General features: G+C 32.4%; 1 long non-coding RNA gene across 1 annotated transcript in view; it reads left to right on the top strand.

Annotated features, from left to right (window-relative positions):
- LOC140440747 (uncharacterized) overlaps positions 1-13585 on the top strand; it is a 633916-nt gene that overhangs the window by 135457 nt on the left and 484874 nt on the right. The gene's annotated exons all lie outside the window — the stretch shown is intronic.

Genomic DNA, 13585 nt, shown 5'->3' with positions numbered 1-13585 from the left:
TTCTTCGCATCCACCATTGTTTGTAATAACAGAACCTGAGTAATTGAAACGGCTTACCACTTCAAATCTAGCTACGTTTCGTATTTCCGGCTGGTTATTTCTAATTCGATCGATTATCATTACCTTGGTCTTATGTACATTAATTTTAAGTCCATATTCACGACTAATAGTATCTAGTCTGTTCATGATGTATTCAAGGTCATTTGTTGATGATGCAAGTACTAAAGTGTCGTCAACATAGCGGAGATTGCTGATTTTTCGGCCTCCGACTGATATTCCTCCTTGCCATTCGTCGAATACAATGCTCATGATGTGTTCGCTGTATATATTGAATAACGTGGGAAAGATAATACATCCTTGACGAACACCGGCTTTTAGTTTAAAATTATCGGAGTATAATGTTGTTGACACTTACGCTTGCTGTGTTGTTGATATACAGTTGTTTCAGTAGGTATATTAGATGTTCGGGGGTACTAATTTCTCTCAGTATTCCCCACATTTTATGCCACTTTACATTATCGAACGCTTTCGAGTAGTCGACGAAGCACAAATATGTTTCTAGATTAAATTCTCTAGATTTTTCTATAATTTGTCTGAGATTGAGAATTTGTTCTCGTGTGCCTCTTCCTGGGACAAATCCACATTGTTCTTGTGGGATCTGTGAATTACATGCTAAGATTTTTTTCTGACGCATATTCTCAAGTTAAAGTTGATTTCATGTAATCGAATAAACTATCTTACAATAAAGCCCAGGAACACAACTCAGCAATATTGGCAATATCATTTTAAAGTCATCTACTTTAATTTTATATTATATATATATATATATATATATATATATATATATATATATATATATATATATATATATATATATATATATATATATATATATATATATATATATATATATATATATCTTGTACCGCAAATATCACGTTAGCATGGACTACACAGTATTCTGCTGTTACTGTTGCAGTGCAAATGTATTGAAAATGTCTGTCTGATATGATGATATACTGGCATGCTTGGATTCCGAGAAGAGCATTTTGTAGAAAGTGAAAGCGATTATATACCAGATAGCGATGATTCAGAAGAGGAGGAGATTGTTAATATTATTTATGGAAATGATGAAGCTATTTCTAAAAATGAAGGTACTGATAAGGGCGAAGCAGAAGTTGTGGTTGCAAATACATCCAGAAATGAAAGCAAAAGAGCTTAAGCGGATGATTTTAGTATACAGTGGGATAAACCACGGTTCGTAGACTTACTACGGTTGCCTCTTCCGACTGGGGTGGGGATGCTTGAGTTACGTCACCAGAGTACACAAGAATACAAAACTCATTTATTCGCGATTAAAACTGAATGTAGAGAGCAGGTCGATTGCAGTGTTGATTGGTTGAATGGGAAGAATTACGTCCCGAGAGTACAGTTTCGGGCTTAATGTTCATTTGTTAGGCGGAAGAGGCAACCGTAGTAAGTCTACGAACCGTGGGGATAAACAGCAATTTGTTCTTGTCGTTTACGAGTTTGATGACACAAATGCAGGTGCCCATTTAAACAATATTGAGAATCCTTATATATCCAAAATACTTTTGTTAAAAGCAGTTATATGCCAAGTAAAAATGACTTCTTTTAACATACTACTGCTATTTAAAGCGTTATTACTTTCTAAAGATCTGCTAAAACTATGATATTTAATAATTTTAGTTGCAATTCCGCATCTCTGTTATACTCTCCTAGCAGAAATAGATTTATTGCTGTGAGATGCATAGTTTTCACACACTACATTGTTGGATTAATATGTTTGGCTTCGGTTTTATGGAGATCATATCATGCACATTGGAAGCACTCTTCACAGCTAAGTTGTGCAAACGATATGTGTAGTTTTGTAATTTCCCAACGATAGAGCTTGTAGATTTTGTAGTCATTGTACATAATTGTTATTGAAATATCCCATGGTAAGTATGGACGATTGGGAGCATGTTCCCGACGATGATGAGATACGGTAGGTTAAAAAGACTTTATATGTTCAACGATCGGTTTTTTGTTAATAAAATTCAAAGCTCGTCGGAGCCCTCGGTGGTCTTATTTAGAAACTATAGCATTATATTATCAGTTCTTCTAATATTTTTCAAAACTAAATCATTAGTGTTGTCATACTCTTACATGACAGCAAAAAAGTTTTACATACTCGCATCTAATTCGTTAACATTCCATTGGTAATATATGTACGAATATTTGCGACTCGAATCAGTTCCAACAGTATTTTTTCTTTTGTTTAGTTGTTTAACATTACCGTGCAAAAACAAACATTGAGCTTGCTTGGTAAGTTCCCAATACTGCTTGTTAATATATTTTTGTTATGTATAACAGCACTTTAGTGCATAAAAAAAGTAACAAAATTTCAGAACAGAGTAATTTTTAACAAAATTTCACATTTTTCACATTGGGCTTGAAAATAACAGATATAGCAAACCTTTTAACCCCTCATAACCAATCATAAATAAAATGTCCTTTAGATTAGAAACCTTTTATATTAACATCGATTATTTTGTCTTAAGCCCTCTAATGGCAACTAGACCGATGGACTAGTAACTAAACCCTCACATGCCCGTTATATATACATGTATAATATCTTATATAACTTAAGGTTATAAATTATCTGAGGCCAGTTGGCAAAACCAGAACATGGGTCTGATTGTACTTTGTTTCCAAAACTACATTTGCCCTGAGGAATTTCATATATAACACTCTCTTGTTTTCTAAGCGACTTTGTTACACGTGACCGCTTTTAGGTAGTTTGGCATTGGATATGTTATTTTGTTTTGGTATTACGAGATTTATATTCAGTTAATACATTACACAAATTGGCGTTGGTAGAAGGAAAGGTAGGAAAGTTCATTTTATAACTTTTTGTTTATTGTTACTAGAGTTTATTTTTTTTAGTAATTAGTATTTATTGTAGTATAACAAAAACTATTTTTCGTTTATTTTTAAAAATTTTGTATAAACCAGAACAAGTCAGTAAAATACACACGTAAAAGTAAAGTAAATGTATTGGCGTGCTTGCTCTCTCGGAGGTAGTTAGAAAACACATTTGCTAATTCCTTAAAATAAACGCAACAGCTCCTTCCCCACTTATTACAAATACAACTTTTGTATTATATACTTAACCTTTGCCAGAATATATTAATATTATAAATGTACATAATATTCTTTCCACAAGGTTCTAAGCTAGGTCCATTATTGTTCTTGTTATTTATTAATGATCTGTATGAATCAATTTTGGCAGCATGTTTATGTTATGCCGATGGTTTAAAGATTTATTCATTGATAAGCGACCTCAACGATTGTCATTTTCTGCAGAATGAACTAAATCGTTAACATGAATGGTGTAATGCATTTGAATCTTAATGCCAATAAGAGCAAAGTAGTTAGTTATTCTAGGAAACAGTCTAATATATACCATCCTTATATTATCGACGGCAATGAACTTGAACGTTTAAATAAAATTAAAGACCTTGGAGTTACATGTGATTATAAACTCACCTTTGTTGAACGTCCAAATTATAGAGCAGGTGCTGCGTAAATTTTTAAAATTTTTGTCTTTCAAAATTAACGGCATATATCCCAAGAGGGGCATCAGCAATAATGAGTTGTGTAGCGGTTTGGAAGTAGTATCATTAGAATCTAGACGACTTAATGCCTCCGTAATATTCCTGTACAAGATACTACCTAATCTCATTGACTGCCCTGATATTCTGCGACAAATAAATTTTAACGTTCAATCTTATCCAGTGAGAAATTCGATTACGTTCCAAAACCACAAATATTTTCAGAGCTAAAGTTTGCAAAATACAAATTGCCATCATGGTCGTCAACATCCGTAACGGATGGGCACTACAAAAAGAATAATATTACCAATATTTATCCTTAAAATACAACAAATACAACTCATTCACAAGACGCGATAATGTGCGTTGACTGTTCTGATAAGACCCGTGTAATATTTTAAAACAAATTGTTTAAATAATATACTATATTTTAGAACCTAATACGGTTCTGCTTTTAAGTATAATATGTATCGATATTGATGTCAGTTAAAAAGAAAAACTGCTAAAAGAAAGCAATAAGATTAAGGAATAATGCGAAAAAAAGGTGCGTACTTAGGAACGTGCCTACGACTTTAAACTATATGTTGATATCGTAACGATCGATAAATAGGGGCAAGATTACTAAGCATCTAAAATTTTGACCCAGGAGCTAGATAGAATTTTGAAGGTAGGCACATAACATAGTTAACAACTGATAAAAAGTTTTTTAATGCAAAAATATCTAAGGTATTGATTTTTAAGAAATTTTTATATACACTCATTCCAAGTATTTAAATATTTTTATTTTTCGCCCTATTTTGATAATTTTCTTAGCACACTGTGTAAAAATTTATAAATTTTAATTTAGTATAGTTAGCTTTTTAATAAAATTTTTTGTTAGACTAATTATGGTGTTAATCGAAAGGTGGTTTTTTATCCTAACTTTAAAACATCTTGTGGAATAATTCCGTTAGCGGATTTTCTTAAAACCTTATTTTTTGATTGTAACAATGTCTTCTTAGCATTATATTTTTTGTTTTATGTCAAAATATACATTAATTCATATTTAGTCACAATTTACGACTTTTCCTATTATAACCATTATCTTCTGTATTAATTTGTAATACGACGATGGGGGCTTTGGTGACTGATATCGAAGGGATGTCATATCAACATCCCAAAGCACTTTATTTAAATAATGATTAAAAGCAACGAGATGATCTTGGTTTTAATGAACAATGATAACAATAACAAAACATAAAAAAATACAACTTAAATGTAAGTACGCAAATGACAAAGAACTACTAAATATAACTATATAAACTACTAAAATATAACTTAATACTTTATATTGCCGCTTTAACTGCCTAGAGACGTCATGCTGTCTATGAGGTTGCGAATACCGTTTTGCTTAGTGTTTTTCTTGTCTGGTGCTCTAATATTTCTGTTATGCATGTCCCAAACGTGCTCTATTGGGTTCAGATCTGGCAAACAGGCTGGCCAGTTTATTTTTAATAATACCAACTTCTTCTAAATCTTGCGTGACACACATCGCAGAGTGCGGTCGCGCATTATCTTGCATTAATAGAAAATCATCGTCGGTATATTGAGAAAATGGTACTACGTGATTCGCTAAACTTTCCTTAATATACCAGTGTGCAGTCAACGAACTCTCAATAAATACCAATTCAGTGGGCGCCTTTCGGGATATTGCTGCCCATACCATCACCGAACACCCTCCATAACGCGGATACTGAAAGCGCACTCCGCAAATCTCTCCAGTTCGACGCCATACTTGTTCTCCCCCATCTGATGAGTGAAGACAGTATCTCGACTAATCCGTAAAGAGAACATTAATCCATTGTACTAAATTCCAATGTAAATGTTCCCTGGAAAATTGTAGTCTAGCCACTCTGCACCTTGGAAGTAATTTGGGCCCAGTTGCTGGTCTGCAACTTTGCAAACCAAATTCATGTAATTTTCGACGAACTGTAAATACACTTACATTATTGCCTTAAACAATTTTTTGCGGTTGAATTAATAATAAAATGGCATTTCTTTAAAAAGATAAAACAAAAAATATACTAAAAAATTTAAGTAAAAATCCTTTATAAAAGGTATATAAATTAAAAACCCAAACGGGCTATGTCATGAAGATAAAACGTTTTCGGAAACCACGTTCCATCATCAGTGTCCTAAAAAGTATGTAACCACTTTAATTAAAAAGAACATGAAGTTAAAATTTTGACCAAGGTTAATACAAAATGGGTGTACATGTTTTGAGCCACTAAATATCAGGGTAAAAACCCGTTAAAAGTTATCTGTTACAATTTGGTTTACATTATTTTGTATTATATTTTAATGTTAGAGTTACCAGTGGATATGATAACATGGCGACGTATGACTCCACATAAAGTTGCTGGTCCTGAGACGAAGTGTCTACGAGGACTTGATGATAGCAACTGATTTGAATGACAAAATTGACATGTTAGGTCGGAAGTTCGAACAGAGCAGTCATTGTAAGTTAATGTCTGTGTCTAAATATGACTGAAGCCATCAATATTTAAAGATTTGAATAAGTTAAAGTTAAAATAATTTAACAGTAGCAACCATCAATGTTGTAGTATTAAATTGTGAATTTGTCCTGAATTTCTGTTAAGAACCTGGGGAAAAGTATTTTATTAATTGATGTATGTGAAATGAATTGTGGTGAAGAATAGTGTGGGTACTACTACTAAAAATATACTCTTAGTGAAAATAAATAATAATTCCTAATAAAATAATTATTAGTTCTTTATGCCCTACAGAAATGATTTAAATATTTGACCGTCTATGGTAACAATATCCCAATCTATCATCAAAACTTCTGCGGGCGGATGTAACAGTTTCTGCTGTAACAGGATAATTGGAGAATTCTGTTATTCGGTTTTTTAATGCAGTCAAATTTTTTGGGCTCTACCCTGAGGATCATCGTAGATAATGCTTTTTAATTGTCCCCAAAAAAGAAGTCCATGAGTGTAAGATCTAGAGATCGCGTAGACCACTTAATATCGCTTGTTCCAATGATAATTCCATTTGATAAACTATTGTTGAAGTACTCCCTAATTATTCGAGCATTGTGAACTAAACAGGCATTTTGATGGAACCAAACATTCTCCAGATTTACATCAGGAAGACTGAGAATAGCATGATTTTGTAACAAAACGAGGTATAATCTACTATTCAAGTTACCCTCAATAAAAAATGGACCTATTATGTGGTCTCCTAAAATGCCAGTCCAGACGTTAACTTTTTGAGGACGTTGAGGTCGAGAAACAACACTTCTGTCCTAGTTTTTCCGCACCCAATACCTTGTAGTGAAAGGATTGTGTCTCTTGACTAACGAAACAGAAGATTCATCAGTAAATAAAATGTTTTTAATAAAATTGAGTTCATCAGTAGCCTTCGTTTCACAAAATTCTATTCTTCGAAAGTTAGTAGTCGTCTGGATAAAGTGCTGCATTTTACAATTTTTAAAATTCTTGTAACCGTACTTTTTCTATACTTTCGTTACAGTAACATTGCTAACATCTTTCTTTTTGATAACTTTCTAGCAACGCTTCTACTTAAACGTGTTGAATCTACCTTGATTGTGGCACAAATTTGTGTATCCCGGTATTTTTGTTCCTCAACTTTTTCTGGTGACACTTCTTGGGCGTGACATTTTCTGCAATTTTTGAGTCAGTAACAACTCTTAAAATTTTAAAAATAATATGAATTGACTCTAGGCAAGGAATTTATGTGCCCCCAAAAAACACAGCAAAAAATACTACACACTATTGTCCAGAACTGCCACCATAAAACTATTTTATTATTTGAACCTTTACTGCGGGCGTATAAACAGACATGTTGTTTACAAAAATAAATTAAAAATCTACGCTGTTATTGCTTTAAACAACCACTGTATAATGACAAATTATTGGCGCCGGCGCAACGGAGGTTCGTGAAAAGTCTACGGCGCGCAGTGTTGCCATTTATAGTGTGTATATTTAATTTAAAACTTAACGTACTGTATACACATTTGGAATCTTTTTTACGGAACATAGGATTTTTAATACAATAACTCCGATTCCCTGATTTGCAATTAACCAGTGTAAATTTCAATATAACGTCGCGATGTTGTGTAACTAGTTTATTTGTCCCACTGGATTGTCTCTGCTTTGCGGTTTGTAGTAGCGTATGTGGCACGCCGACAGTGTTGTTCCGTCTACCAATTTTTCCTGAAACTCCGGTTTTGTGCAAATAATAATAATGTTATGTATGTTAGTTGTTAGTTGAATAATATAAATTTAATAATTCAACTATGTATTAGTTGAATTATTAAATTTATACTTAAATATATTTATTATTCTAAATATTGTTTATAATTTCAAATTAAAAAGGGTGTATTATTATTATATTTCTGAAATTCATTTTTATTTTAAAAAATCTCCTTTTTTTCAAGACGTTTTTGCAATAAAACAACCTTTTTTTAGTTAAGTAATATTTTTAATTCCGTATCTACATTTATGAATATGCGTTTTTGGCGAATTGACATGCACTTTAGCTGTGTTTCGTTTTTACATTTGCACTGGCGGCATCGCTTCATGGATTGACTTGACGATGATCGTTTGTGTCTTGCGAAGGTGTGGTAGTAGGATATCAACTGAAGAGAGACTACACTCAAACAAATGAATTAATTATAAAACATCGCGAGATTATATTGAAATTTACACCGGTTAATTGCAAATCAGGGGATCTGAGTTACTGTATTGAAAATTTTTTCCAAATCTGTATAGTGATAAGTGAAAAATATAATATATTTAGATCGATTTTAATAGGTGGAATAGAAGAAAGAAGTGTCTCAAGGACACAGTAACATTCGTGGCTGTGACATGTACGAGTTCGGTGCGGAATTCAAAATACATGTTTGAACTTGCTATAGATAAATTCACATTCAGATTGCAGCGTTCCAGAGATAGGCCTGTACTTTCTATATGCCAGAAATAACTACATTGTTGTCAGTTTTTAATCGTACCTACAATCGTACGTTATGGGCCGGCTCCTATAAAAGAATTATAATTTCGGAAATATTTATGAATGTGAAACGGAAAAATACTACATTTTTTTAATTATATTATTTTTCTGTTGGTATTTTAAAAATAGAAAGTTATATTTCGGAAATCTGGTCTTTTCGGAATTATATCTTCTGTTTAAAATTGTTTACAATTCGTGGAAATGAAATAATTATTTGTATAATCCGTTTTTGATCTTAATGTCCTTTTAATGACACACTTTCTCTACCTGCATTTACAGTTACAGACATTAAAAAATAATTTAGAATTAAAAAAATATACCTATTTATAAATTCAAAATTATTGTCTAATGCCAGCAATTATAAATTCAGGTAAATACTTGAGAGTCATTAAAAGAATTTTCAGTTGATATCAGACGTTTGTGTCGTGTCAGTGTCAAAATGGCCGCGAGTGTAATAAAATTCAAAAACGGTAATTTGTTAAATAGTGAATGCAAAAAAATAGTGTTAAATGTTTTTAACTATTTATCAAACAGTAATAATGATAAAAGTGTATCAACAATAGTGCGGGAAGTTTCTGCTATGACTGGAGTCTCTGAGCGAACGATATTCCGATATAGAAGTGAAAGTAAAAATGGTCCACTCGTAACTCCTATAAGAAAAAAAAGAACCGGTTATTTGAATAGTCGTGAGAATAGATATGATGAAGCAACTCGGTTTAGAATAAAACAAGTAGTGCACGGTTTTTTTATGGACAATATTCCTCCAACCCTTGACGTAGTACTAGAAAAAATTAAGCAAATGGAGCATCTTCCGAATTTTTCCAAGAGTACGTTGAGAAGACTATTGCACGACATGGGTTTTATATATGGCAAACAAGGTAGAAATTCAATAATAATAGAAAAACAAGAAATAGTCGCTTGGAGGCGTCACTATCTCCGGGAAATAAAGAAACTGAGGAACGAAGGAGCCAAGATCATTTATATGGACGAATCATGGGTTAATACTGGAATAACCAATGGGCAAGTATGGCAAGATACAACAATAAAAAATAGCCGACAGGCTTTCGTAAATGGACTTACCACAGGTTTAAAAACTCCGACCGGAAAAGGACCAAGATTTGTTTTAGTCCATGCAGGAAACAAAGACGGATTTGTTGAAGGTGCTGACATCACTTTTCTTGCCAAAAAAGGTGCTGAAGATTACCATGAAGAGATGGAAGGAGATCTATTTGAAAAATGGTTTGAAGAGATGTTAATACCGAATCTCCCAAAAAATAAAAAGAATGTCATTATCTTGGACAATGCATCTTGTCACTCTAGGAAATTAAATTTTCCCAAACAATATTGGGTGAAACGTCAAATTAAGGAGTGGCTCTATGAAAAGGACATTTATTTTGAAGAAGATTACTTAAAAAATGAACTTCTGGAAACTGCTAATGTATTTAAAAATATTTATGACAAATACAAAATTGATTGTATTGGTGAAAAATACAGGAATCACAGTGACGAACAATGCCGCGTAGATGTACATATCTTAAGACTTCCGCCTTATCACTGTGAACTGAACCCAATAGAAATGGTGTGGAGTGAAGTGAAACGGTACGTGTCCTCTAAGAATTCAAGTTTCAAACAAAACGACGTTAAAACATTGATTTATGAAGGTTATGATAAAGTACAGAACAATGGACATTGGAAAAATTACGTCAACCATGTTATAAAATTGGAGAATAATTTTTGGACAGTAGACAACATTCAAGATGACATTGAACCTATTAGAATTTCATTAAACGATGACTCTGAAGATGAACTAGATTATGAAAATGAAGATGATTGAAAATTGTTTTTCGGGGGTATTCTTTTCTCAGTAAAGGTAATAAAATATTTAGTTGATCTGGTTGAAATGTAGCACACTTAAATAACTCATTAATCGACATAATTTCAAGTAGTTATATTAGACGTCATTATGCAAAAAATAAAGTTATGAACATTTAATAAATTAGTGCACAATTGAGGCCCCTAGAACAGATGGGGTGTAAGTGCCAAAAACAAAGTTTTGAAAAATCTTTGTTCAAAGTTCGATATAAATTTAAAAACCTAGGTAGCACTTTTTCAGTTTTCAGCATGTTTTCAATAACATGTAATTTTTGATGGTGTTATTGTTGTTAATGTAGAAAGTTTGAAGCCAAAAGTACGTGCCTGTTGTTAGATCTTCTTCTTCAAGTGCCCTGTCCGTTGCGAACGTTGGCTATTAACATGGCAATTCTGATCTTATTTGCGGCGCTTCTGAATAGTTCGACCGATGTGAGCCCGAACCACTTCCTCAGATTTTGGAGCCACGAGTGTCTTCTCCTGCCTGGCCCTCGCTTACTGTCTATTTTTCCCTGGACAATCAATTGCAGTAGACGGTACTTATCGTGTCTCAATATGTGGCCTAGATATTCAAGCTTTCTTTGTTTAATTGTGTTCACGATTTCTTTCTCCTTTCCGATTCTTTGGATTACCTCTGTGTTGGTGACATGTTCGGTCCAGGATATACGAAGAATGCGTCGGTACACCCACATTTCGAATGCTTCTAGTTTTCTCGTGAGCGTCTCCGTCAGCGTCCAGGCCTCCACACCATACAGTAAGATCGGAAAAATGTAGCATTTAACTAGACGTAGTTTTAGGGGAAGAGACAAATCCCTGCTTATGAGGAGCTTTTTCATATTGCTGTTGTTAGATATCAGTTGCTAAGTGATAAGCAACTGCACTTACACCCTTGTGTTCTAGGGGCCTCAATTAGGGGTTTTTTGCAATTATCTCAGTCATTTGTTTATGTATTTTAATTTACAAACTAAAAAATTAAAAAACTGTTTAAGATCTGCAACATTTATTTGAAACATTTTTCCCTAAAATGCACGAGGAACAAAATAGGCAAAAAAATGATTTTTTCCAAACTTCATCTTTCTTTAAAAATAAACAAAGCAAAATTCCCTGTAATTCTTCAAGGAATTATCATCAGTTATCCCTTATCTACCGTTTAGAACATTAAAAAACTTGTAGAATATTTTTCATATTTTTTTCCCTATTAACTGCGGTATTATGTATAAAAGCATTTTAGGAATTATTACCATTTATTTCATTCACGAATTTTCTAATAACAACTTTAGCTTACCTAAACATATCTTAGTTTACCGTGAGTTTGGCCCTGCTTATTTTACAAAGGTAGCAAAACTTACAATGGCAGTAGAATTGGCAACGAGGTTATCCTATATCCGTACACTGCCATCTCAACGTGACTTTATCTATAGAGTGAGACAATTACAAATATGTTATGGCAGATAAAGCTTACACGTTGGAAGTGATTGGCACCTGAACAAGAAGTAGATTATGTAATAAATAGGTTAACAATTGTTTTGCTTGTTGATTTTCTACATGTATCAGCTAAATTTTAAATTTCGACAAGTTTCGATATTTAGGCATTTCTAAATTCAAGAATTCTTCAAAAATTTATAAATATACTAGAATAATATCACTAATCTGTTGAGCTGTCTTTGTTGCAATTAAAAATAGATCATTTTTTTAAATCATCGTAAATTCTAATCGAATATTTTAATAACAAAGAAGAGTGATGTTAAAAGAACAAAATGATGAACGGCCCATTATCTGAAAGAAGTCAACAAATACATCAATAAATAACAATCTAATCCGAATACCGCTCTCTCAAAAACTTCTTAATGTTCCATTTGCAGATCTTGAAAACACTCATCGGTTTTTATATCGTTCGACTTTTTCACAGAGTTGTAATAGGCAATATGGAAGTCTTTTGTGTATACCTAGAAGAACACTGTTTAAATAGACATAATATTTTTATAACTTGAAAAGGATAGGTATGTAAGCAAACTAATTTTAACAATTATTAGCATTAAATATTTAAAAACATAAAATAAAAACTTGATATTTTGTCGTTTATTCCCATTTATGTTGTTTTGTGGTATTTACATAAAGTAACTTCTGTGCGTGCAAGTAAAGTTTATTTTTTATTTATGCGAAATCATTATTTTAAACGTAATCGAGACCCACCTACATATTTATTTGTATTGAAAACTTGAACGGTAAATTATGTTTGCATAATCAGGCCCCTGTAAATAACCTTCGGAGTACGGAGATTATTTTACTTACTTAGATTGAGCTATGCAGTAAGTCATATCATGATATTTATATTTGTAGGGATCTAAACATTGATTATCTTGTCATGTCTAATAATAAGCAATCTTTTAATGAGTTTTTAGTTGGTTATAATCTAAGAGTCACATCTGAGGCTCCTACAAGAGTTTTCGTAGATAAAGTAGGTAAAACATCATCTACAAAATTGGATTACATATTGACAAATATTGAACCACATCTTTATAAATCAAATGTGTTCAAGGGTCACTTCAGTAACCATAAAGTATTTTCACTTAGTGTAAATTTGCAAGCCAATAAAGTATCGAAAAAAGATAAAAAACCCATCAGTTACAGGGATATGTCAGATGAAAATATGCGGATGTTTAAAGCAGGGATTTCTTCTACAGTTTTTGATGAAATTTATTCACAATTGAATGCTGAAAATGCCACAAATTCATTTGTTAGCATTTTAGATTACAATCTAAATTTATATTGTCCAATAAAAACACGGTAAAAAGCACACAAAACAAATAAGGCTACATGGGTAACAAATGAGGTAAGACACGCTAGTGAAAAACTAAAAAATCTACACTGGATAGCAAAAAATATAGGGACTCTCGAGTCTCAAGATACCTATAAACAGGCAAAAAAAGAATATAATTCTCTATAAATAAATCCTAAAAAAAACTTTCATAGTGACTTAATTAATCAATCTTACAATATACCAAAAACAATTTGGAATTTAGTAAACAGTGAAACTGGTAGGCAAAAGAACAGGTCTGATATTA

This window comes from Diabrotica undecimpunctata, chromosome 5 (assembly GCF_040954645.1).
Source record: "Diabrotica undecimpunctata isolate CICGRU chromosome 5, icDiaUnde3, whole genome shotgun sequence".
NCBI lineage: Eukaryota > Metazoa > Arthropoda > Insecta > Coleoptera > Chrysomelidae > Diabrotica > Diabrotica undecimpunctata.
The sequence above is the reverse complement of the archived record's forward strand: the minus strand, read 5'-3'. Positions and strand labels throughout refer to the sequence as shown.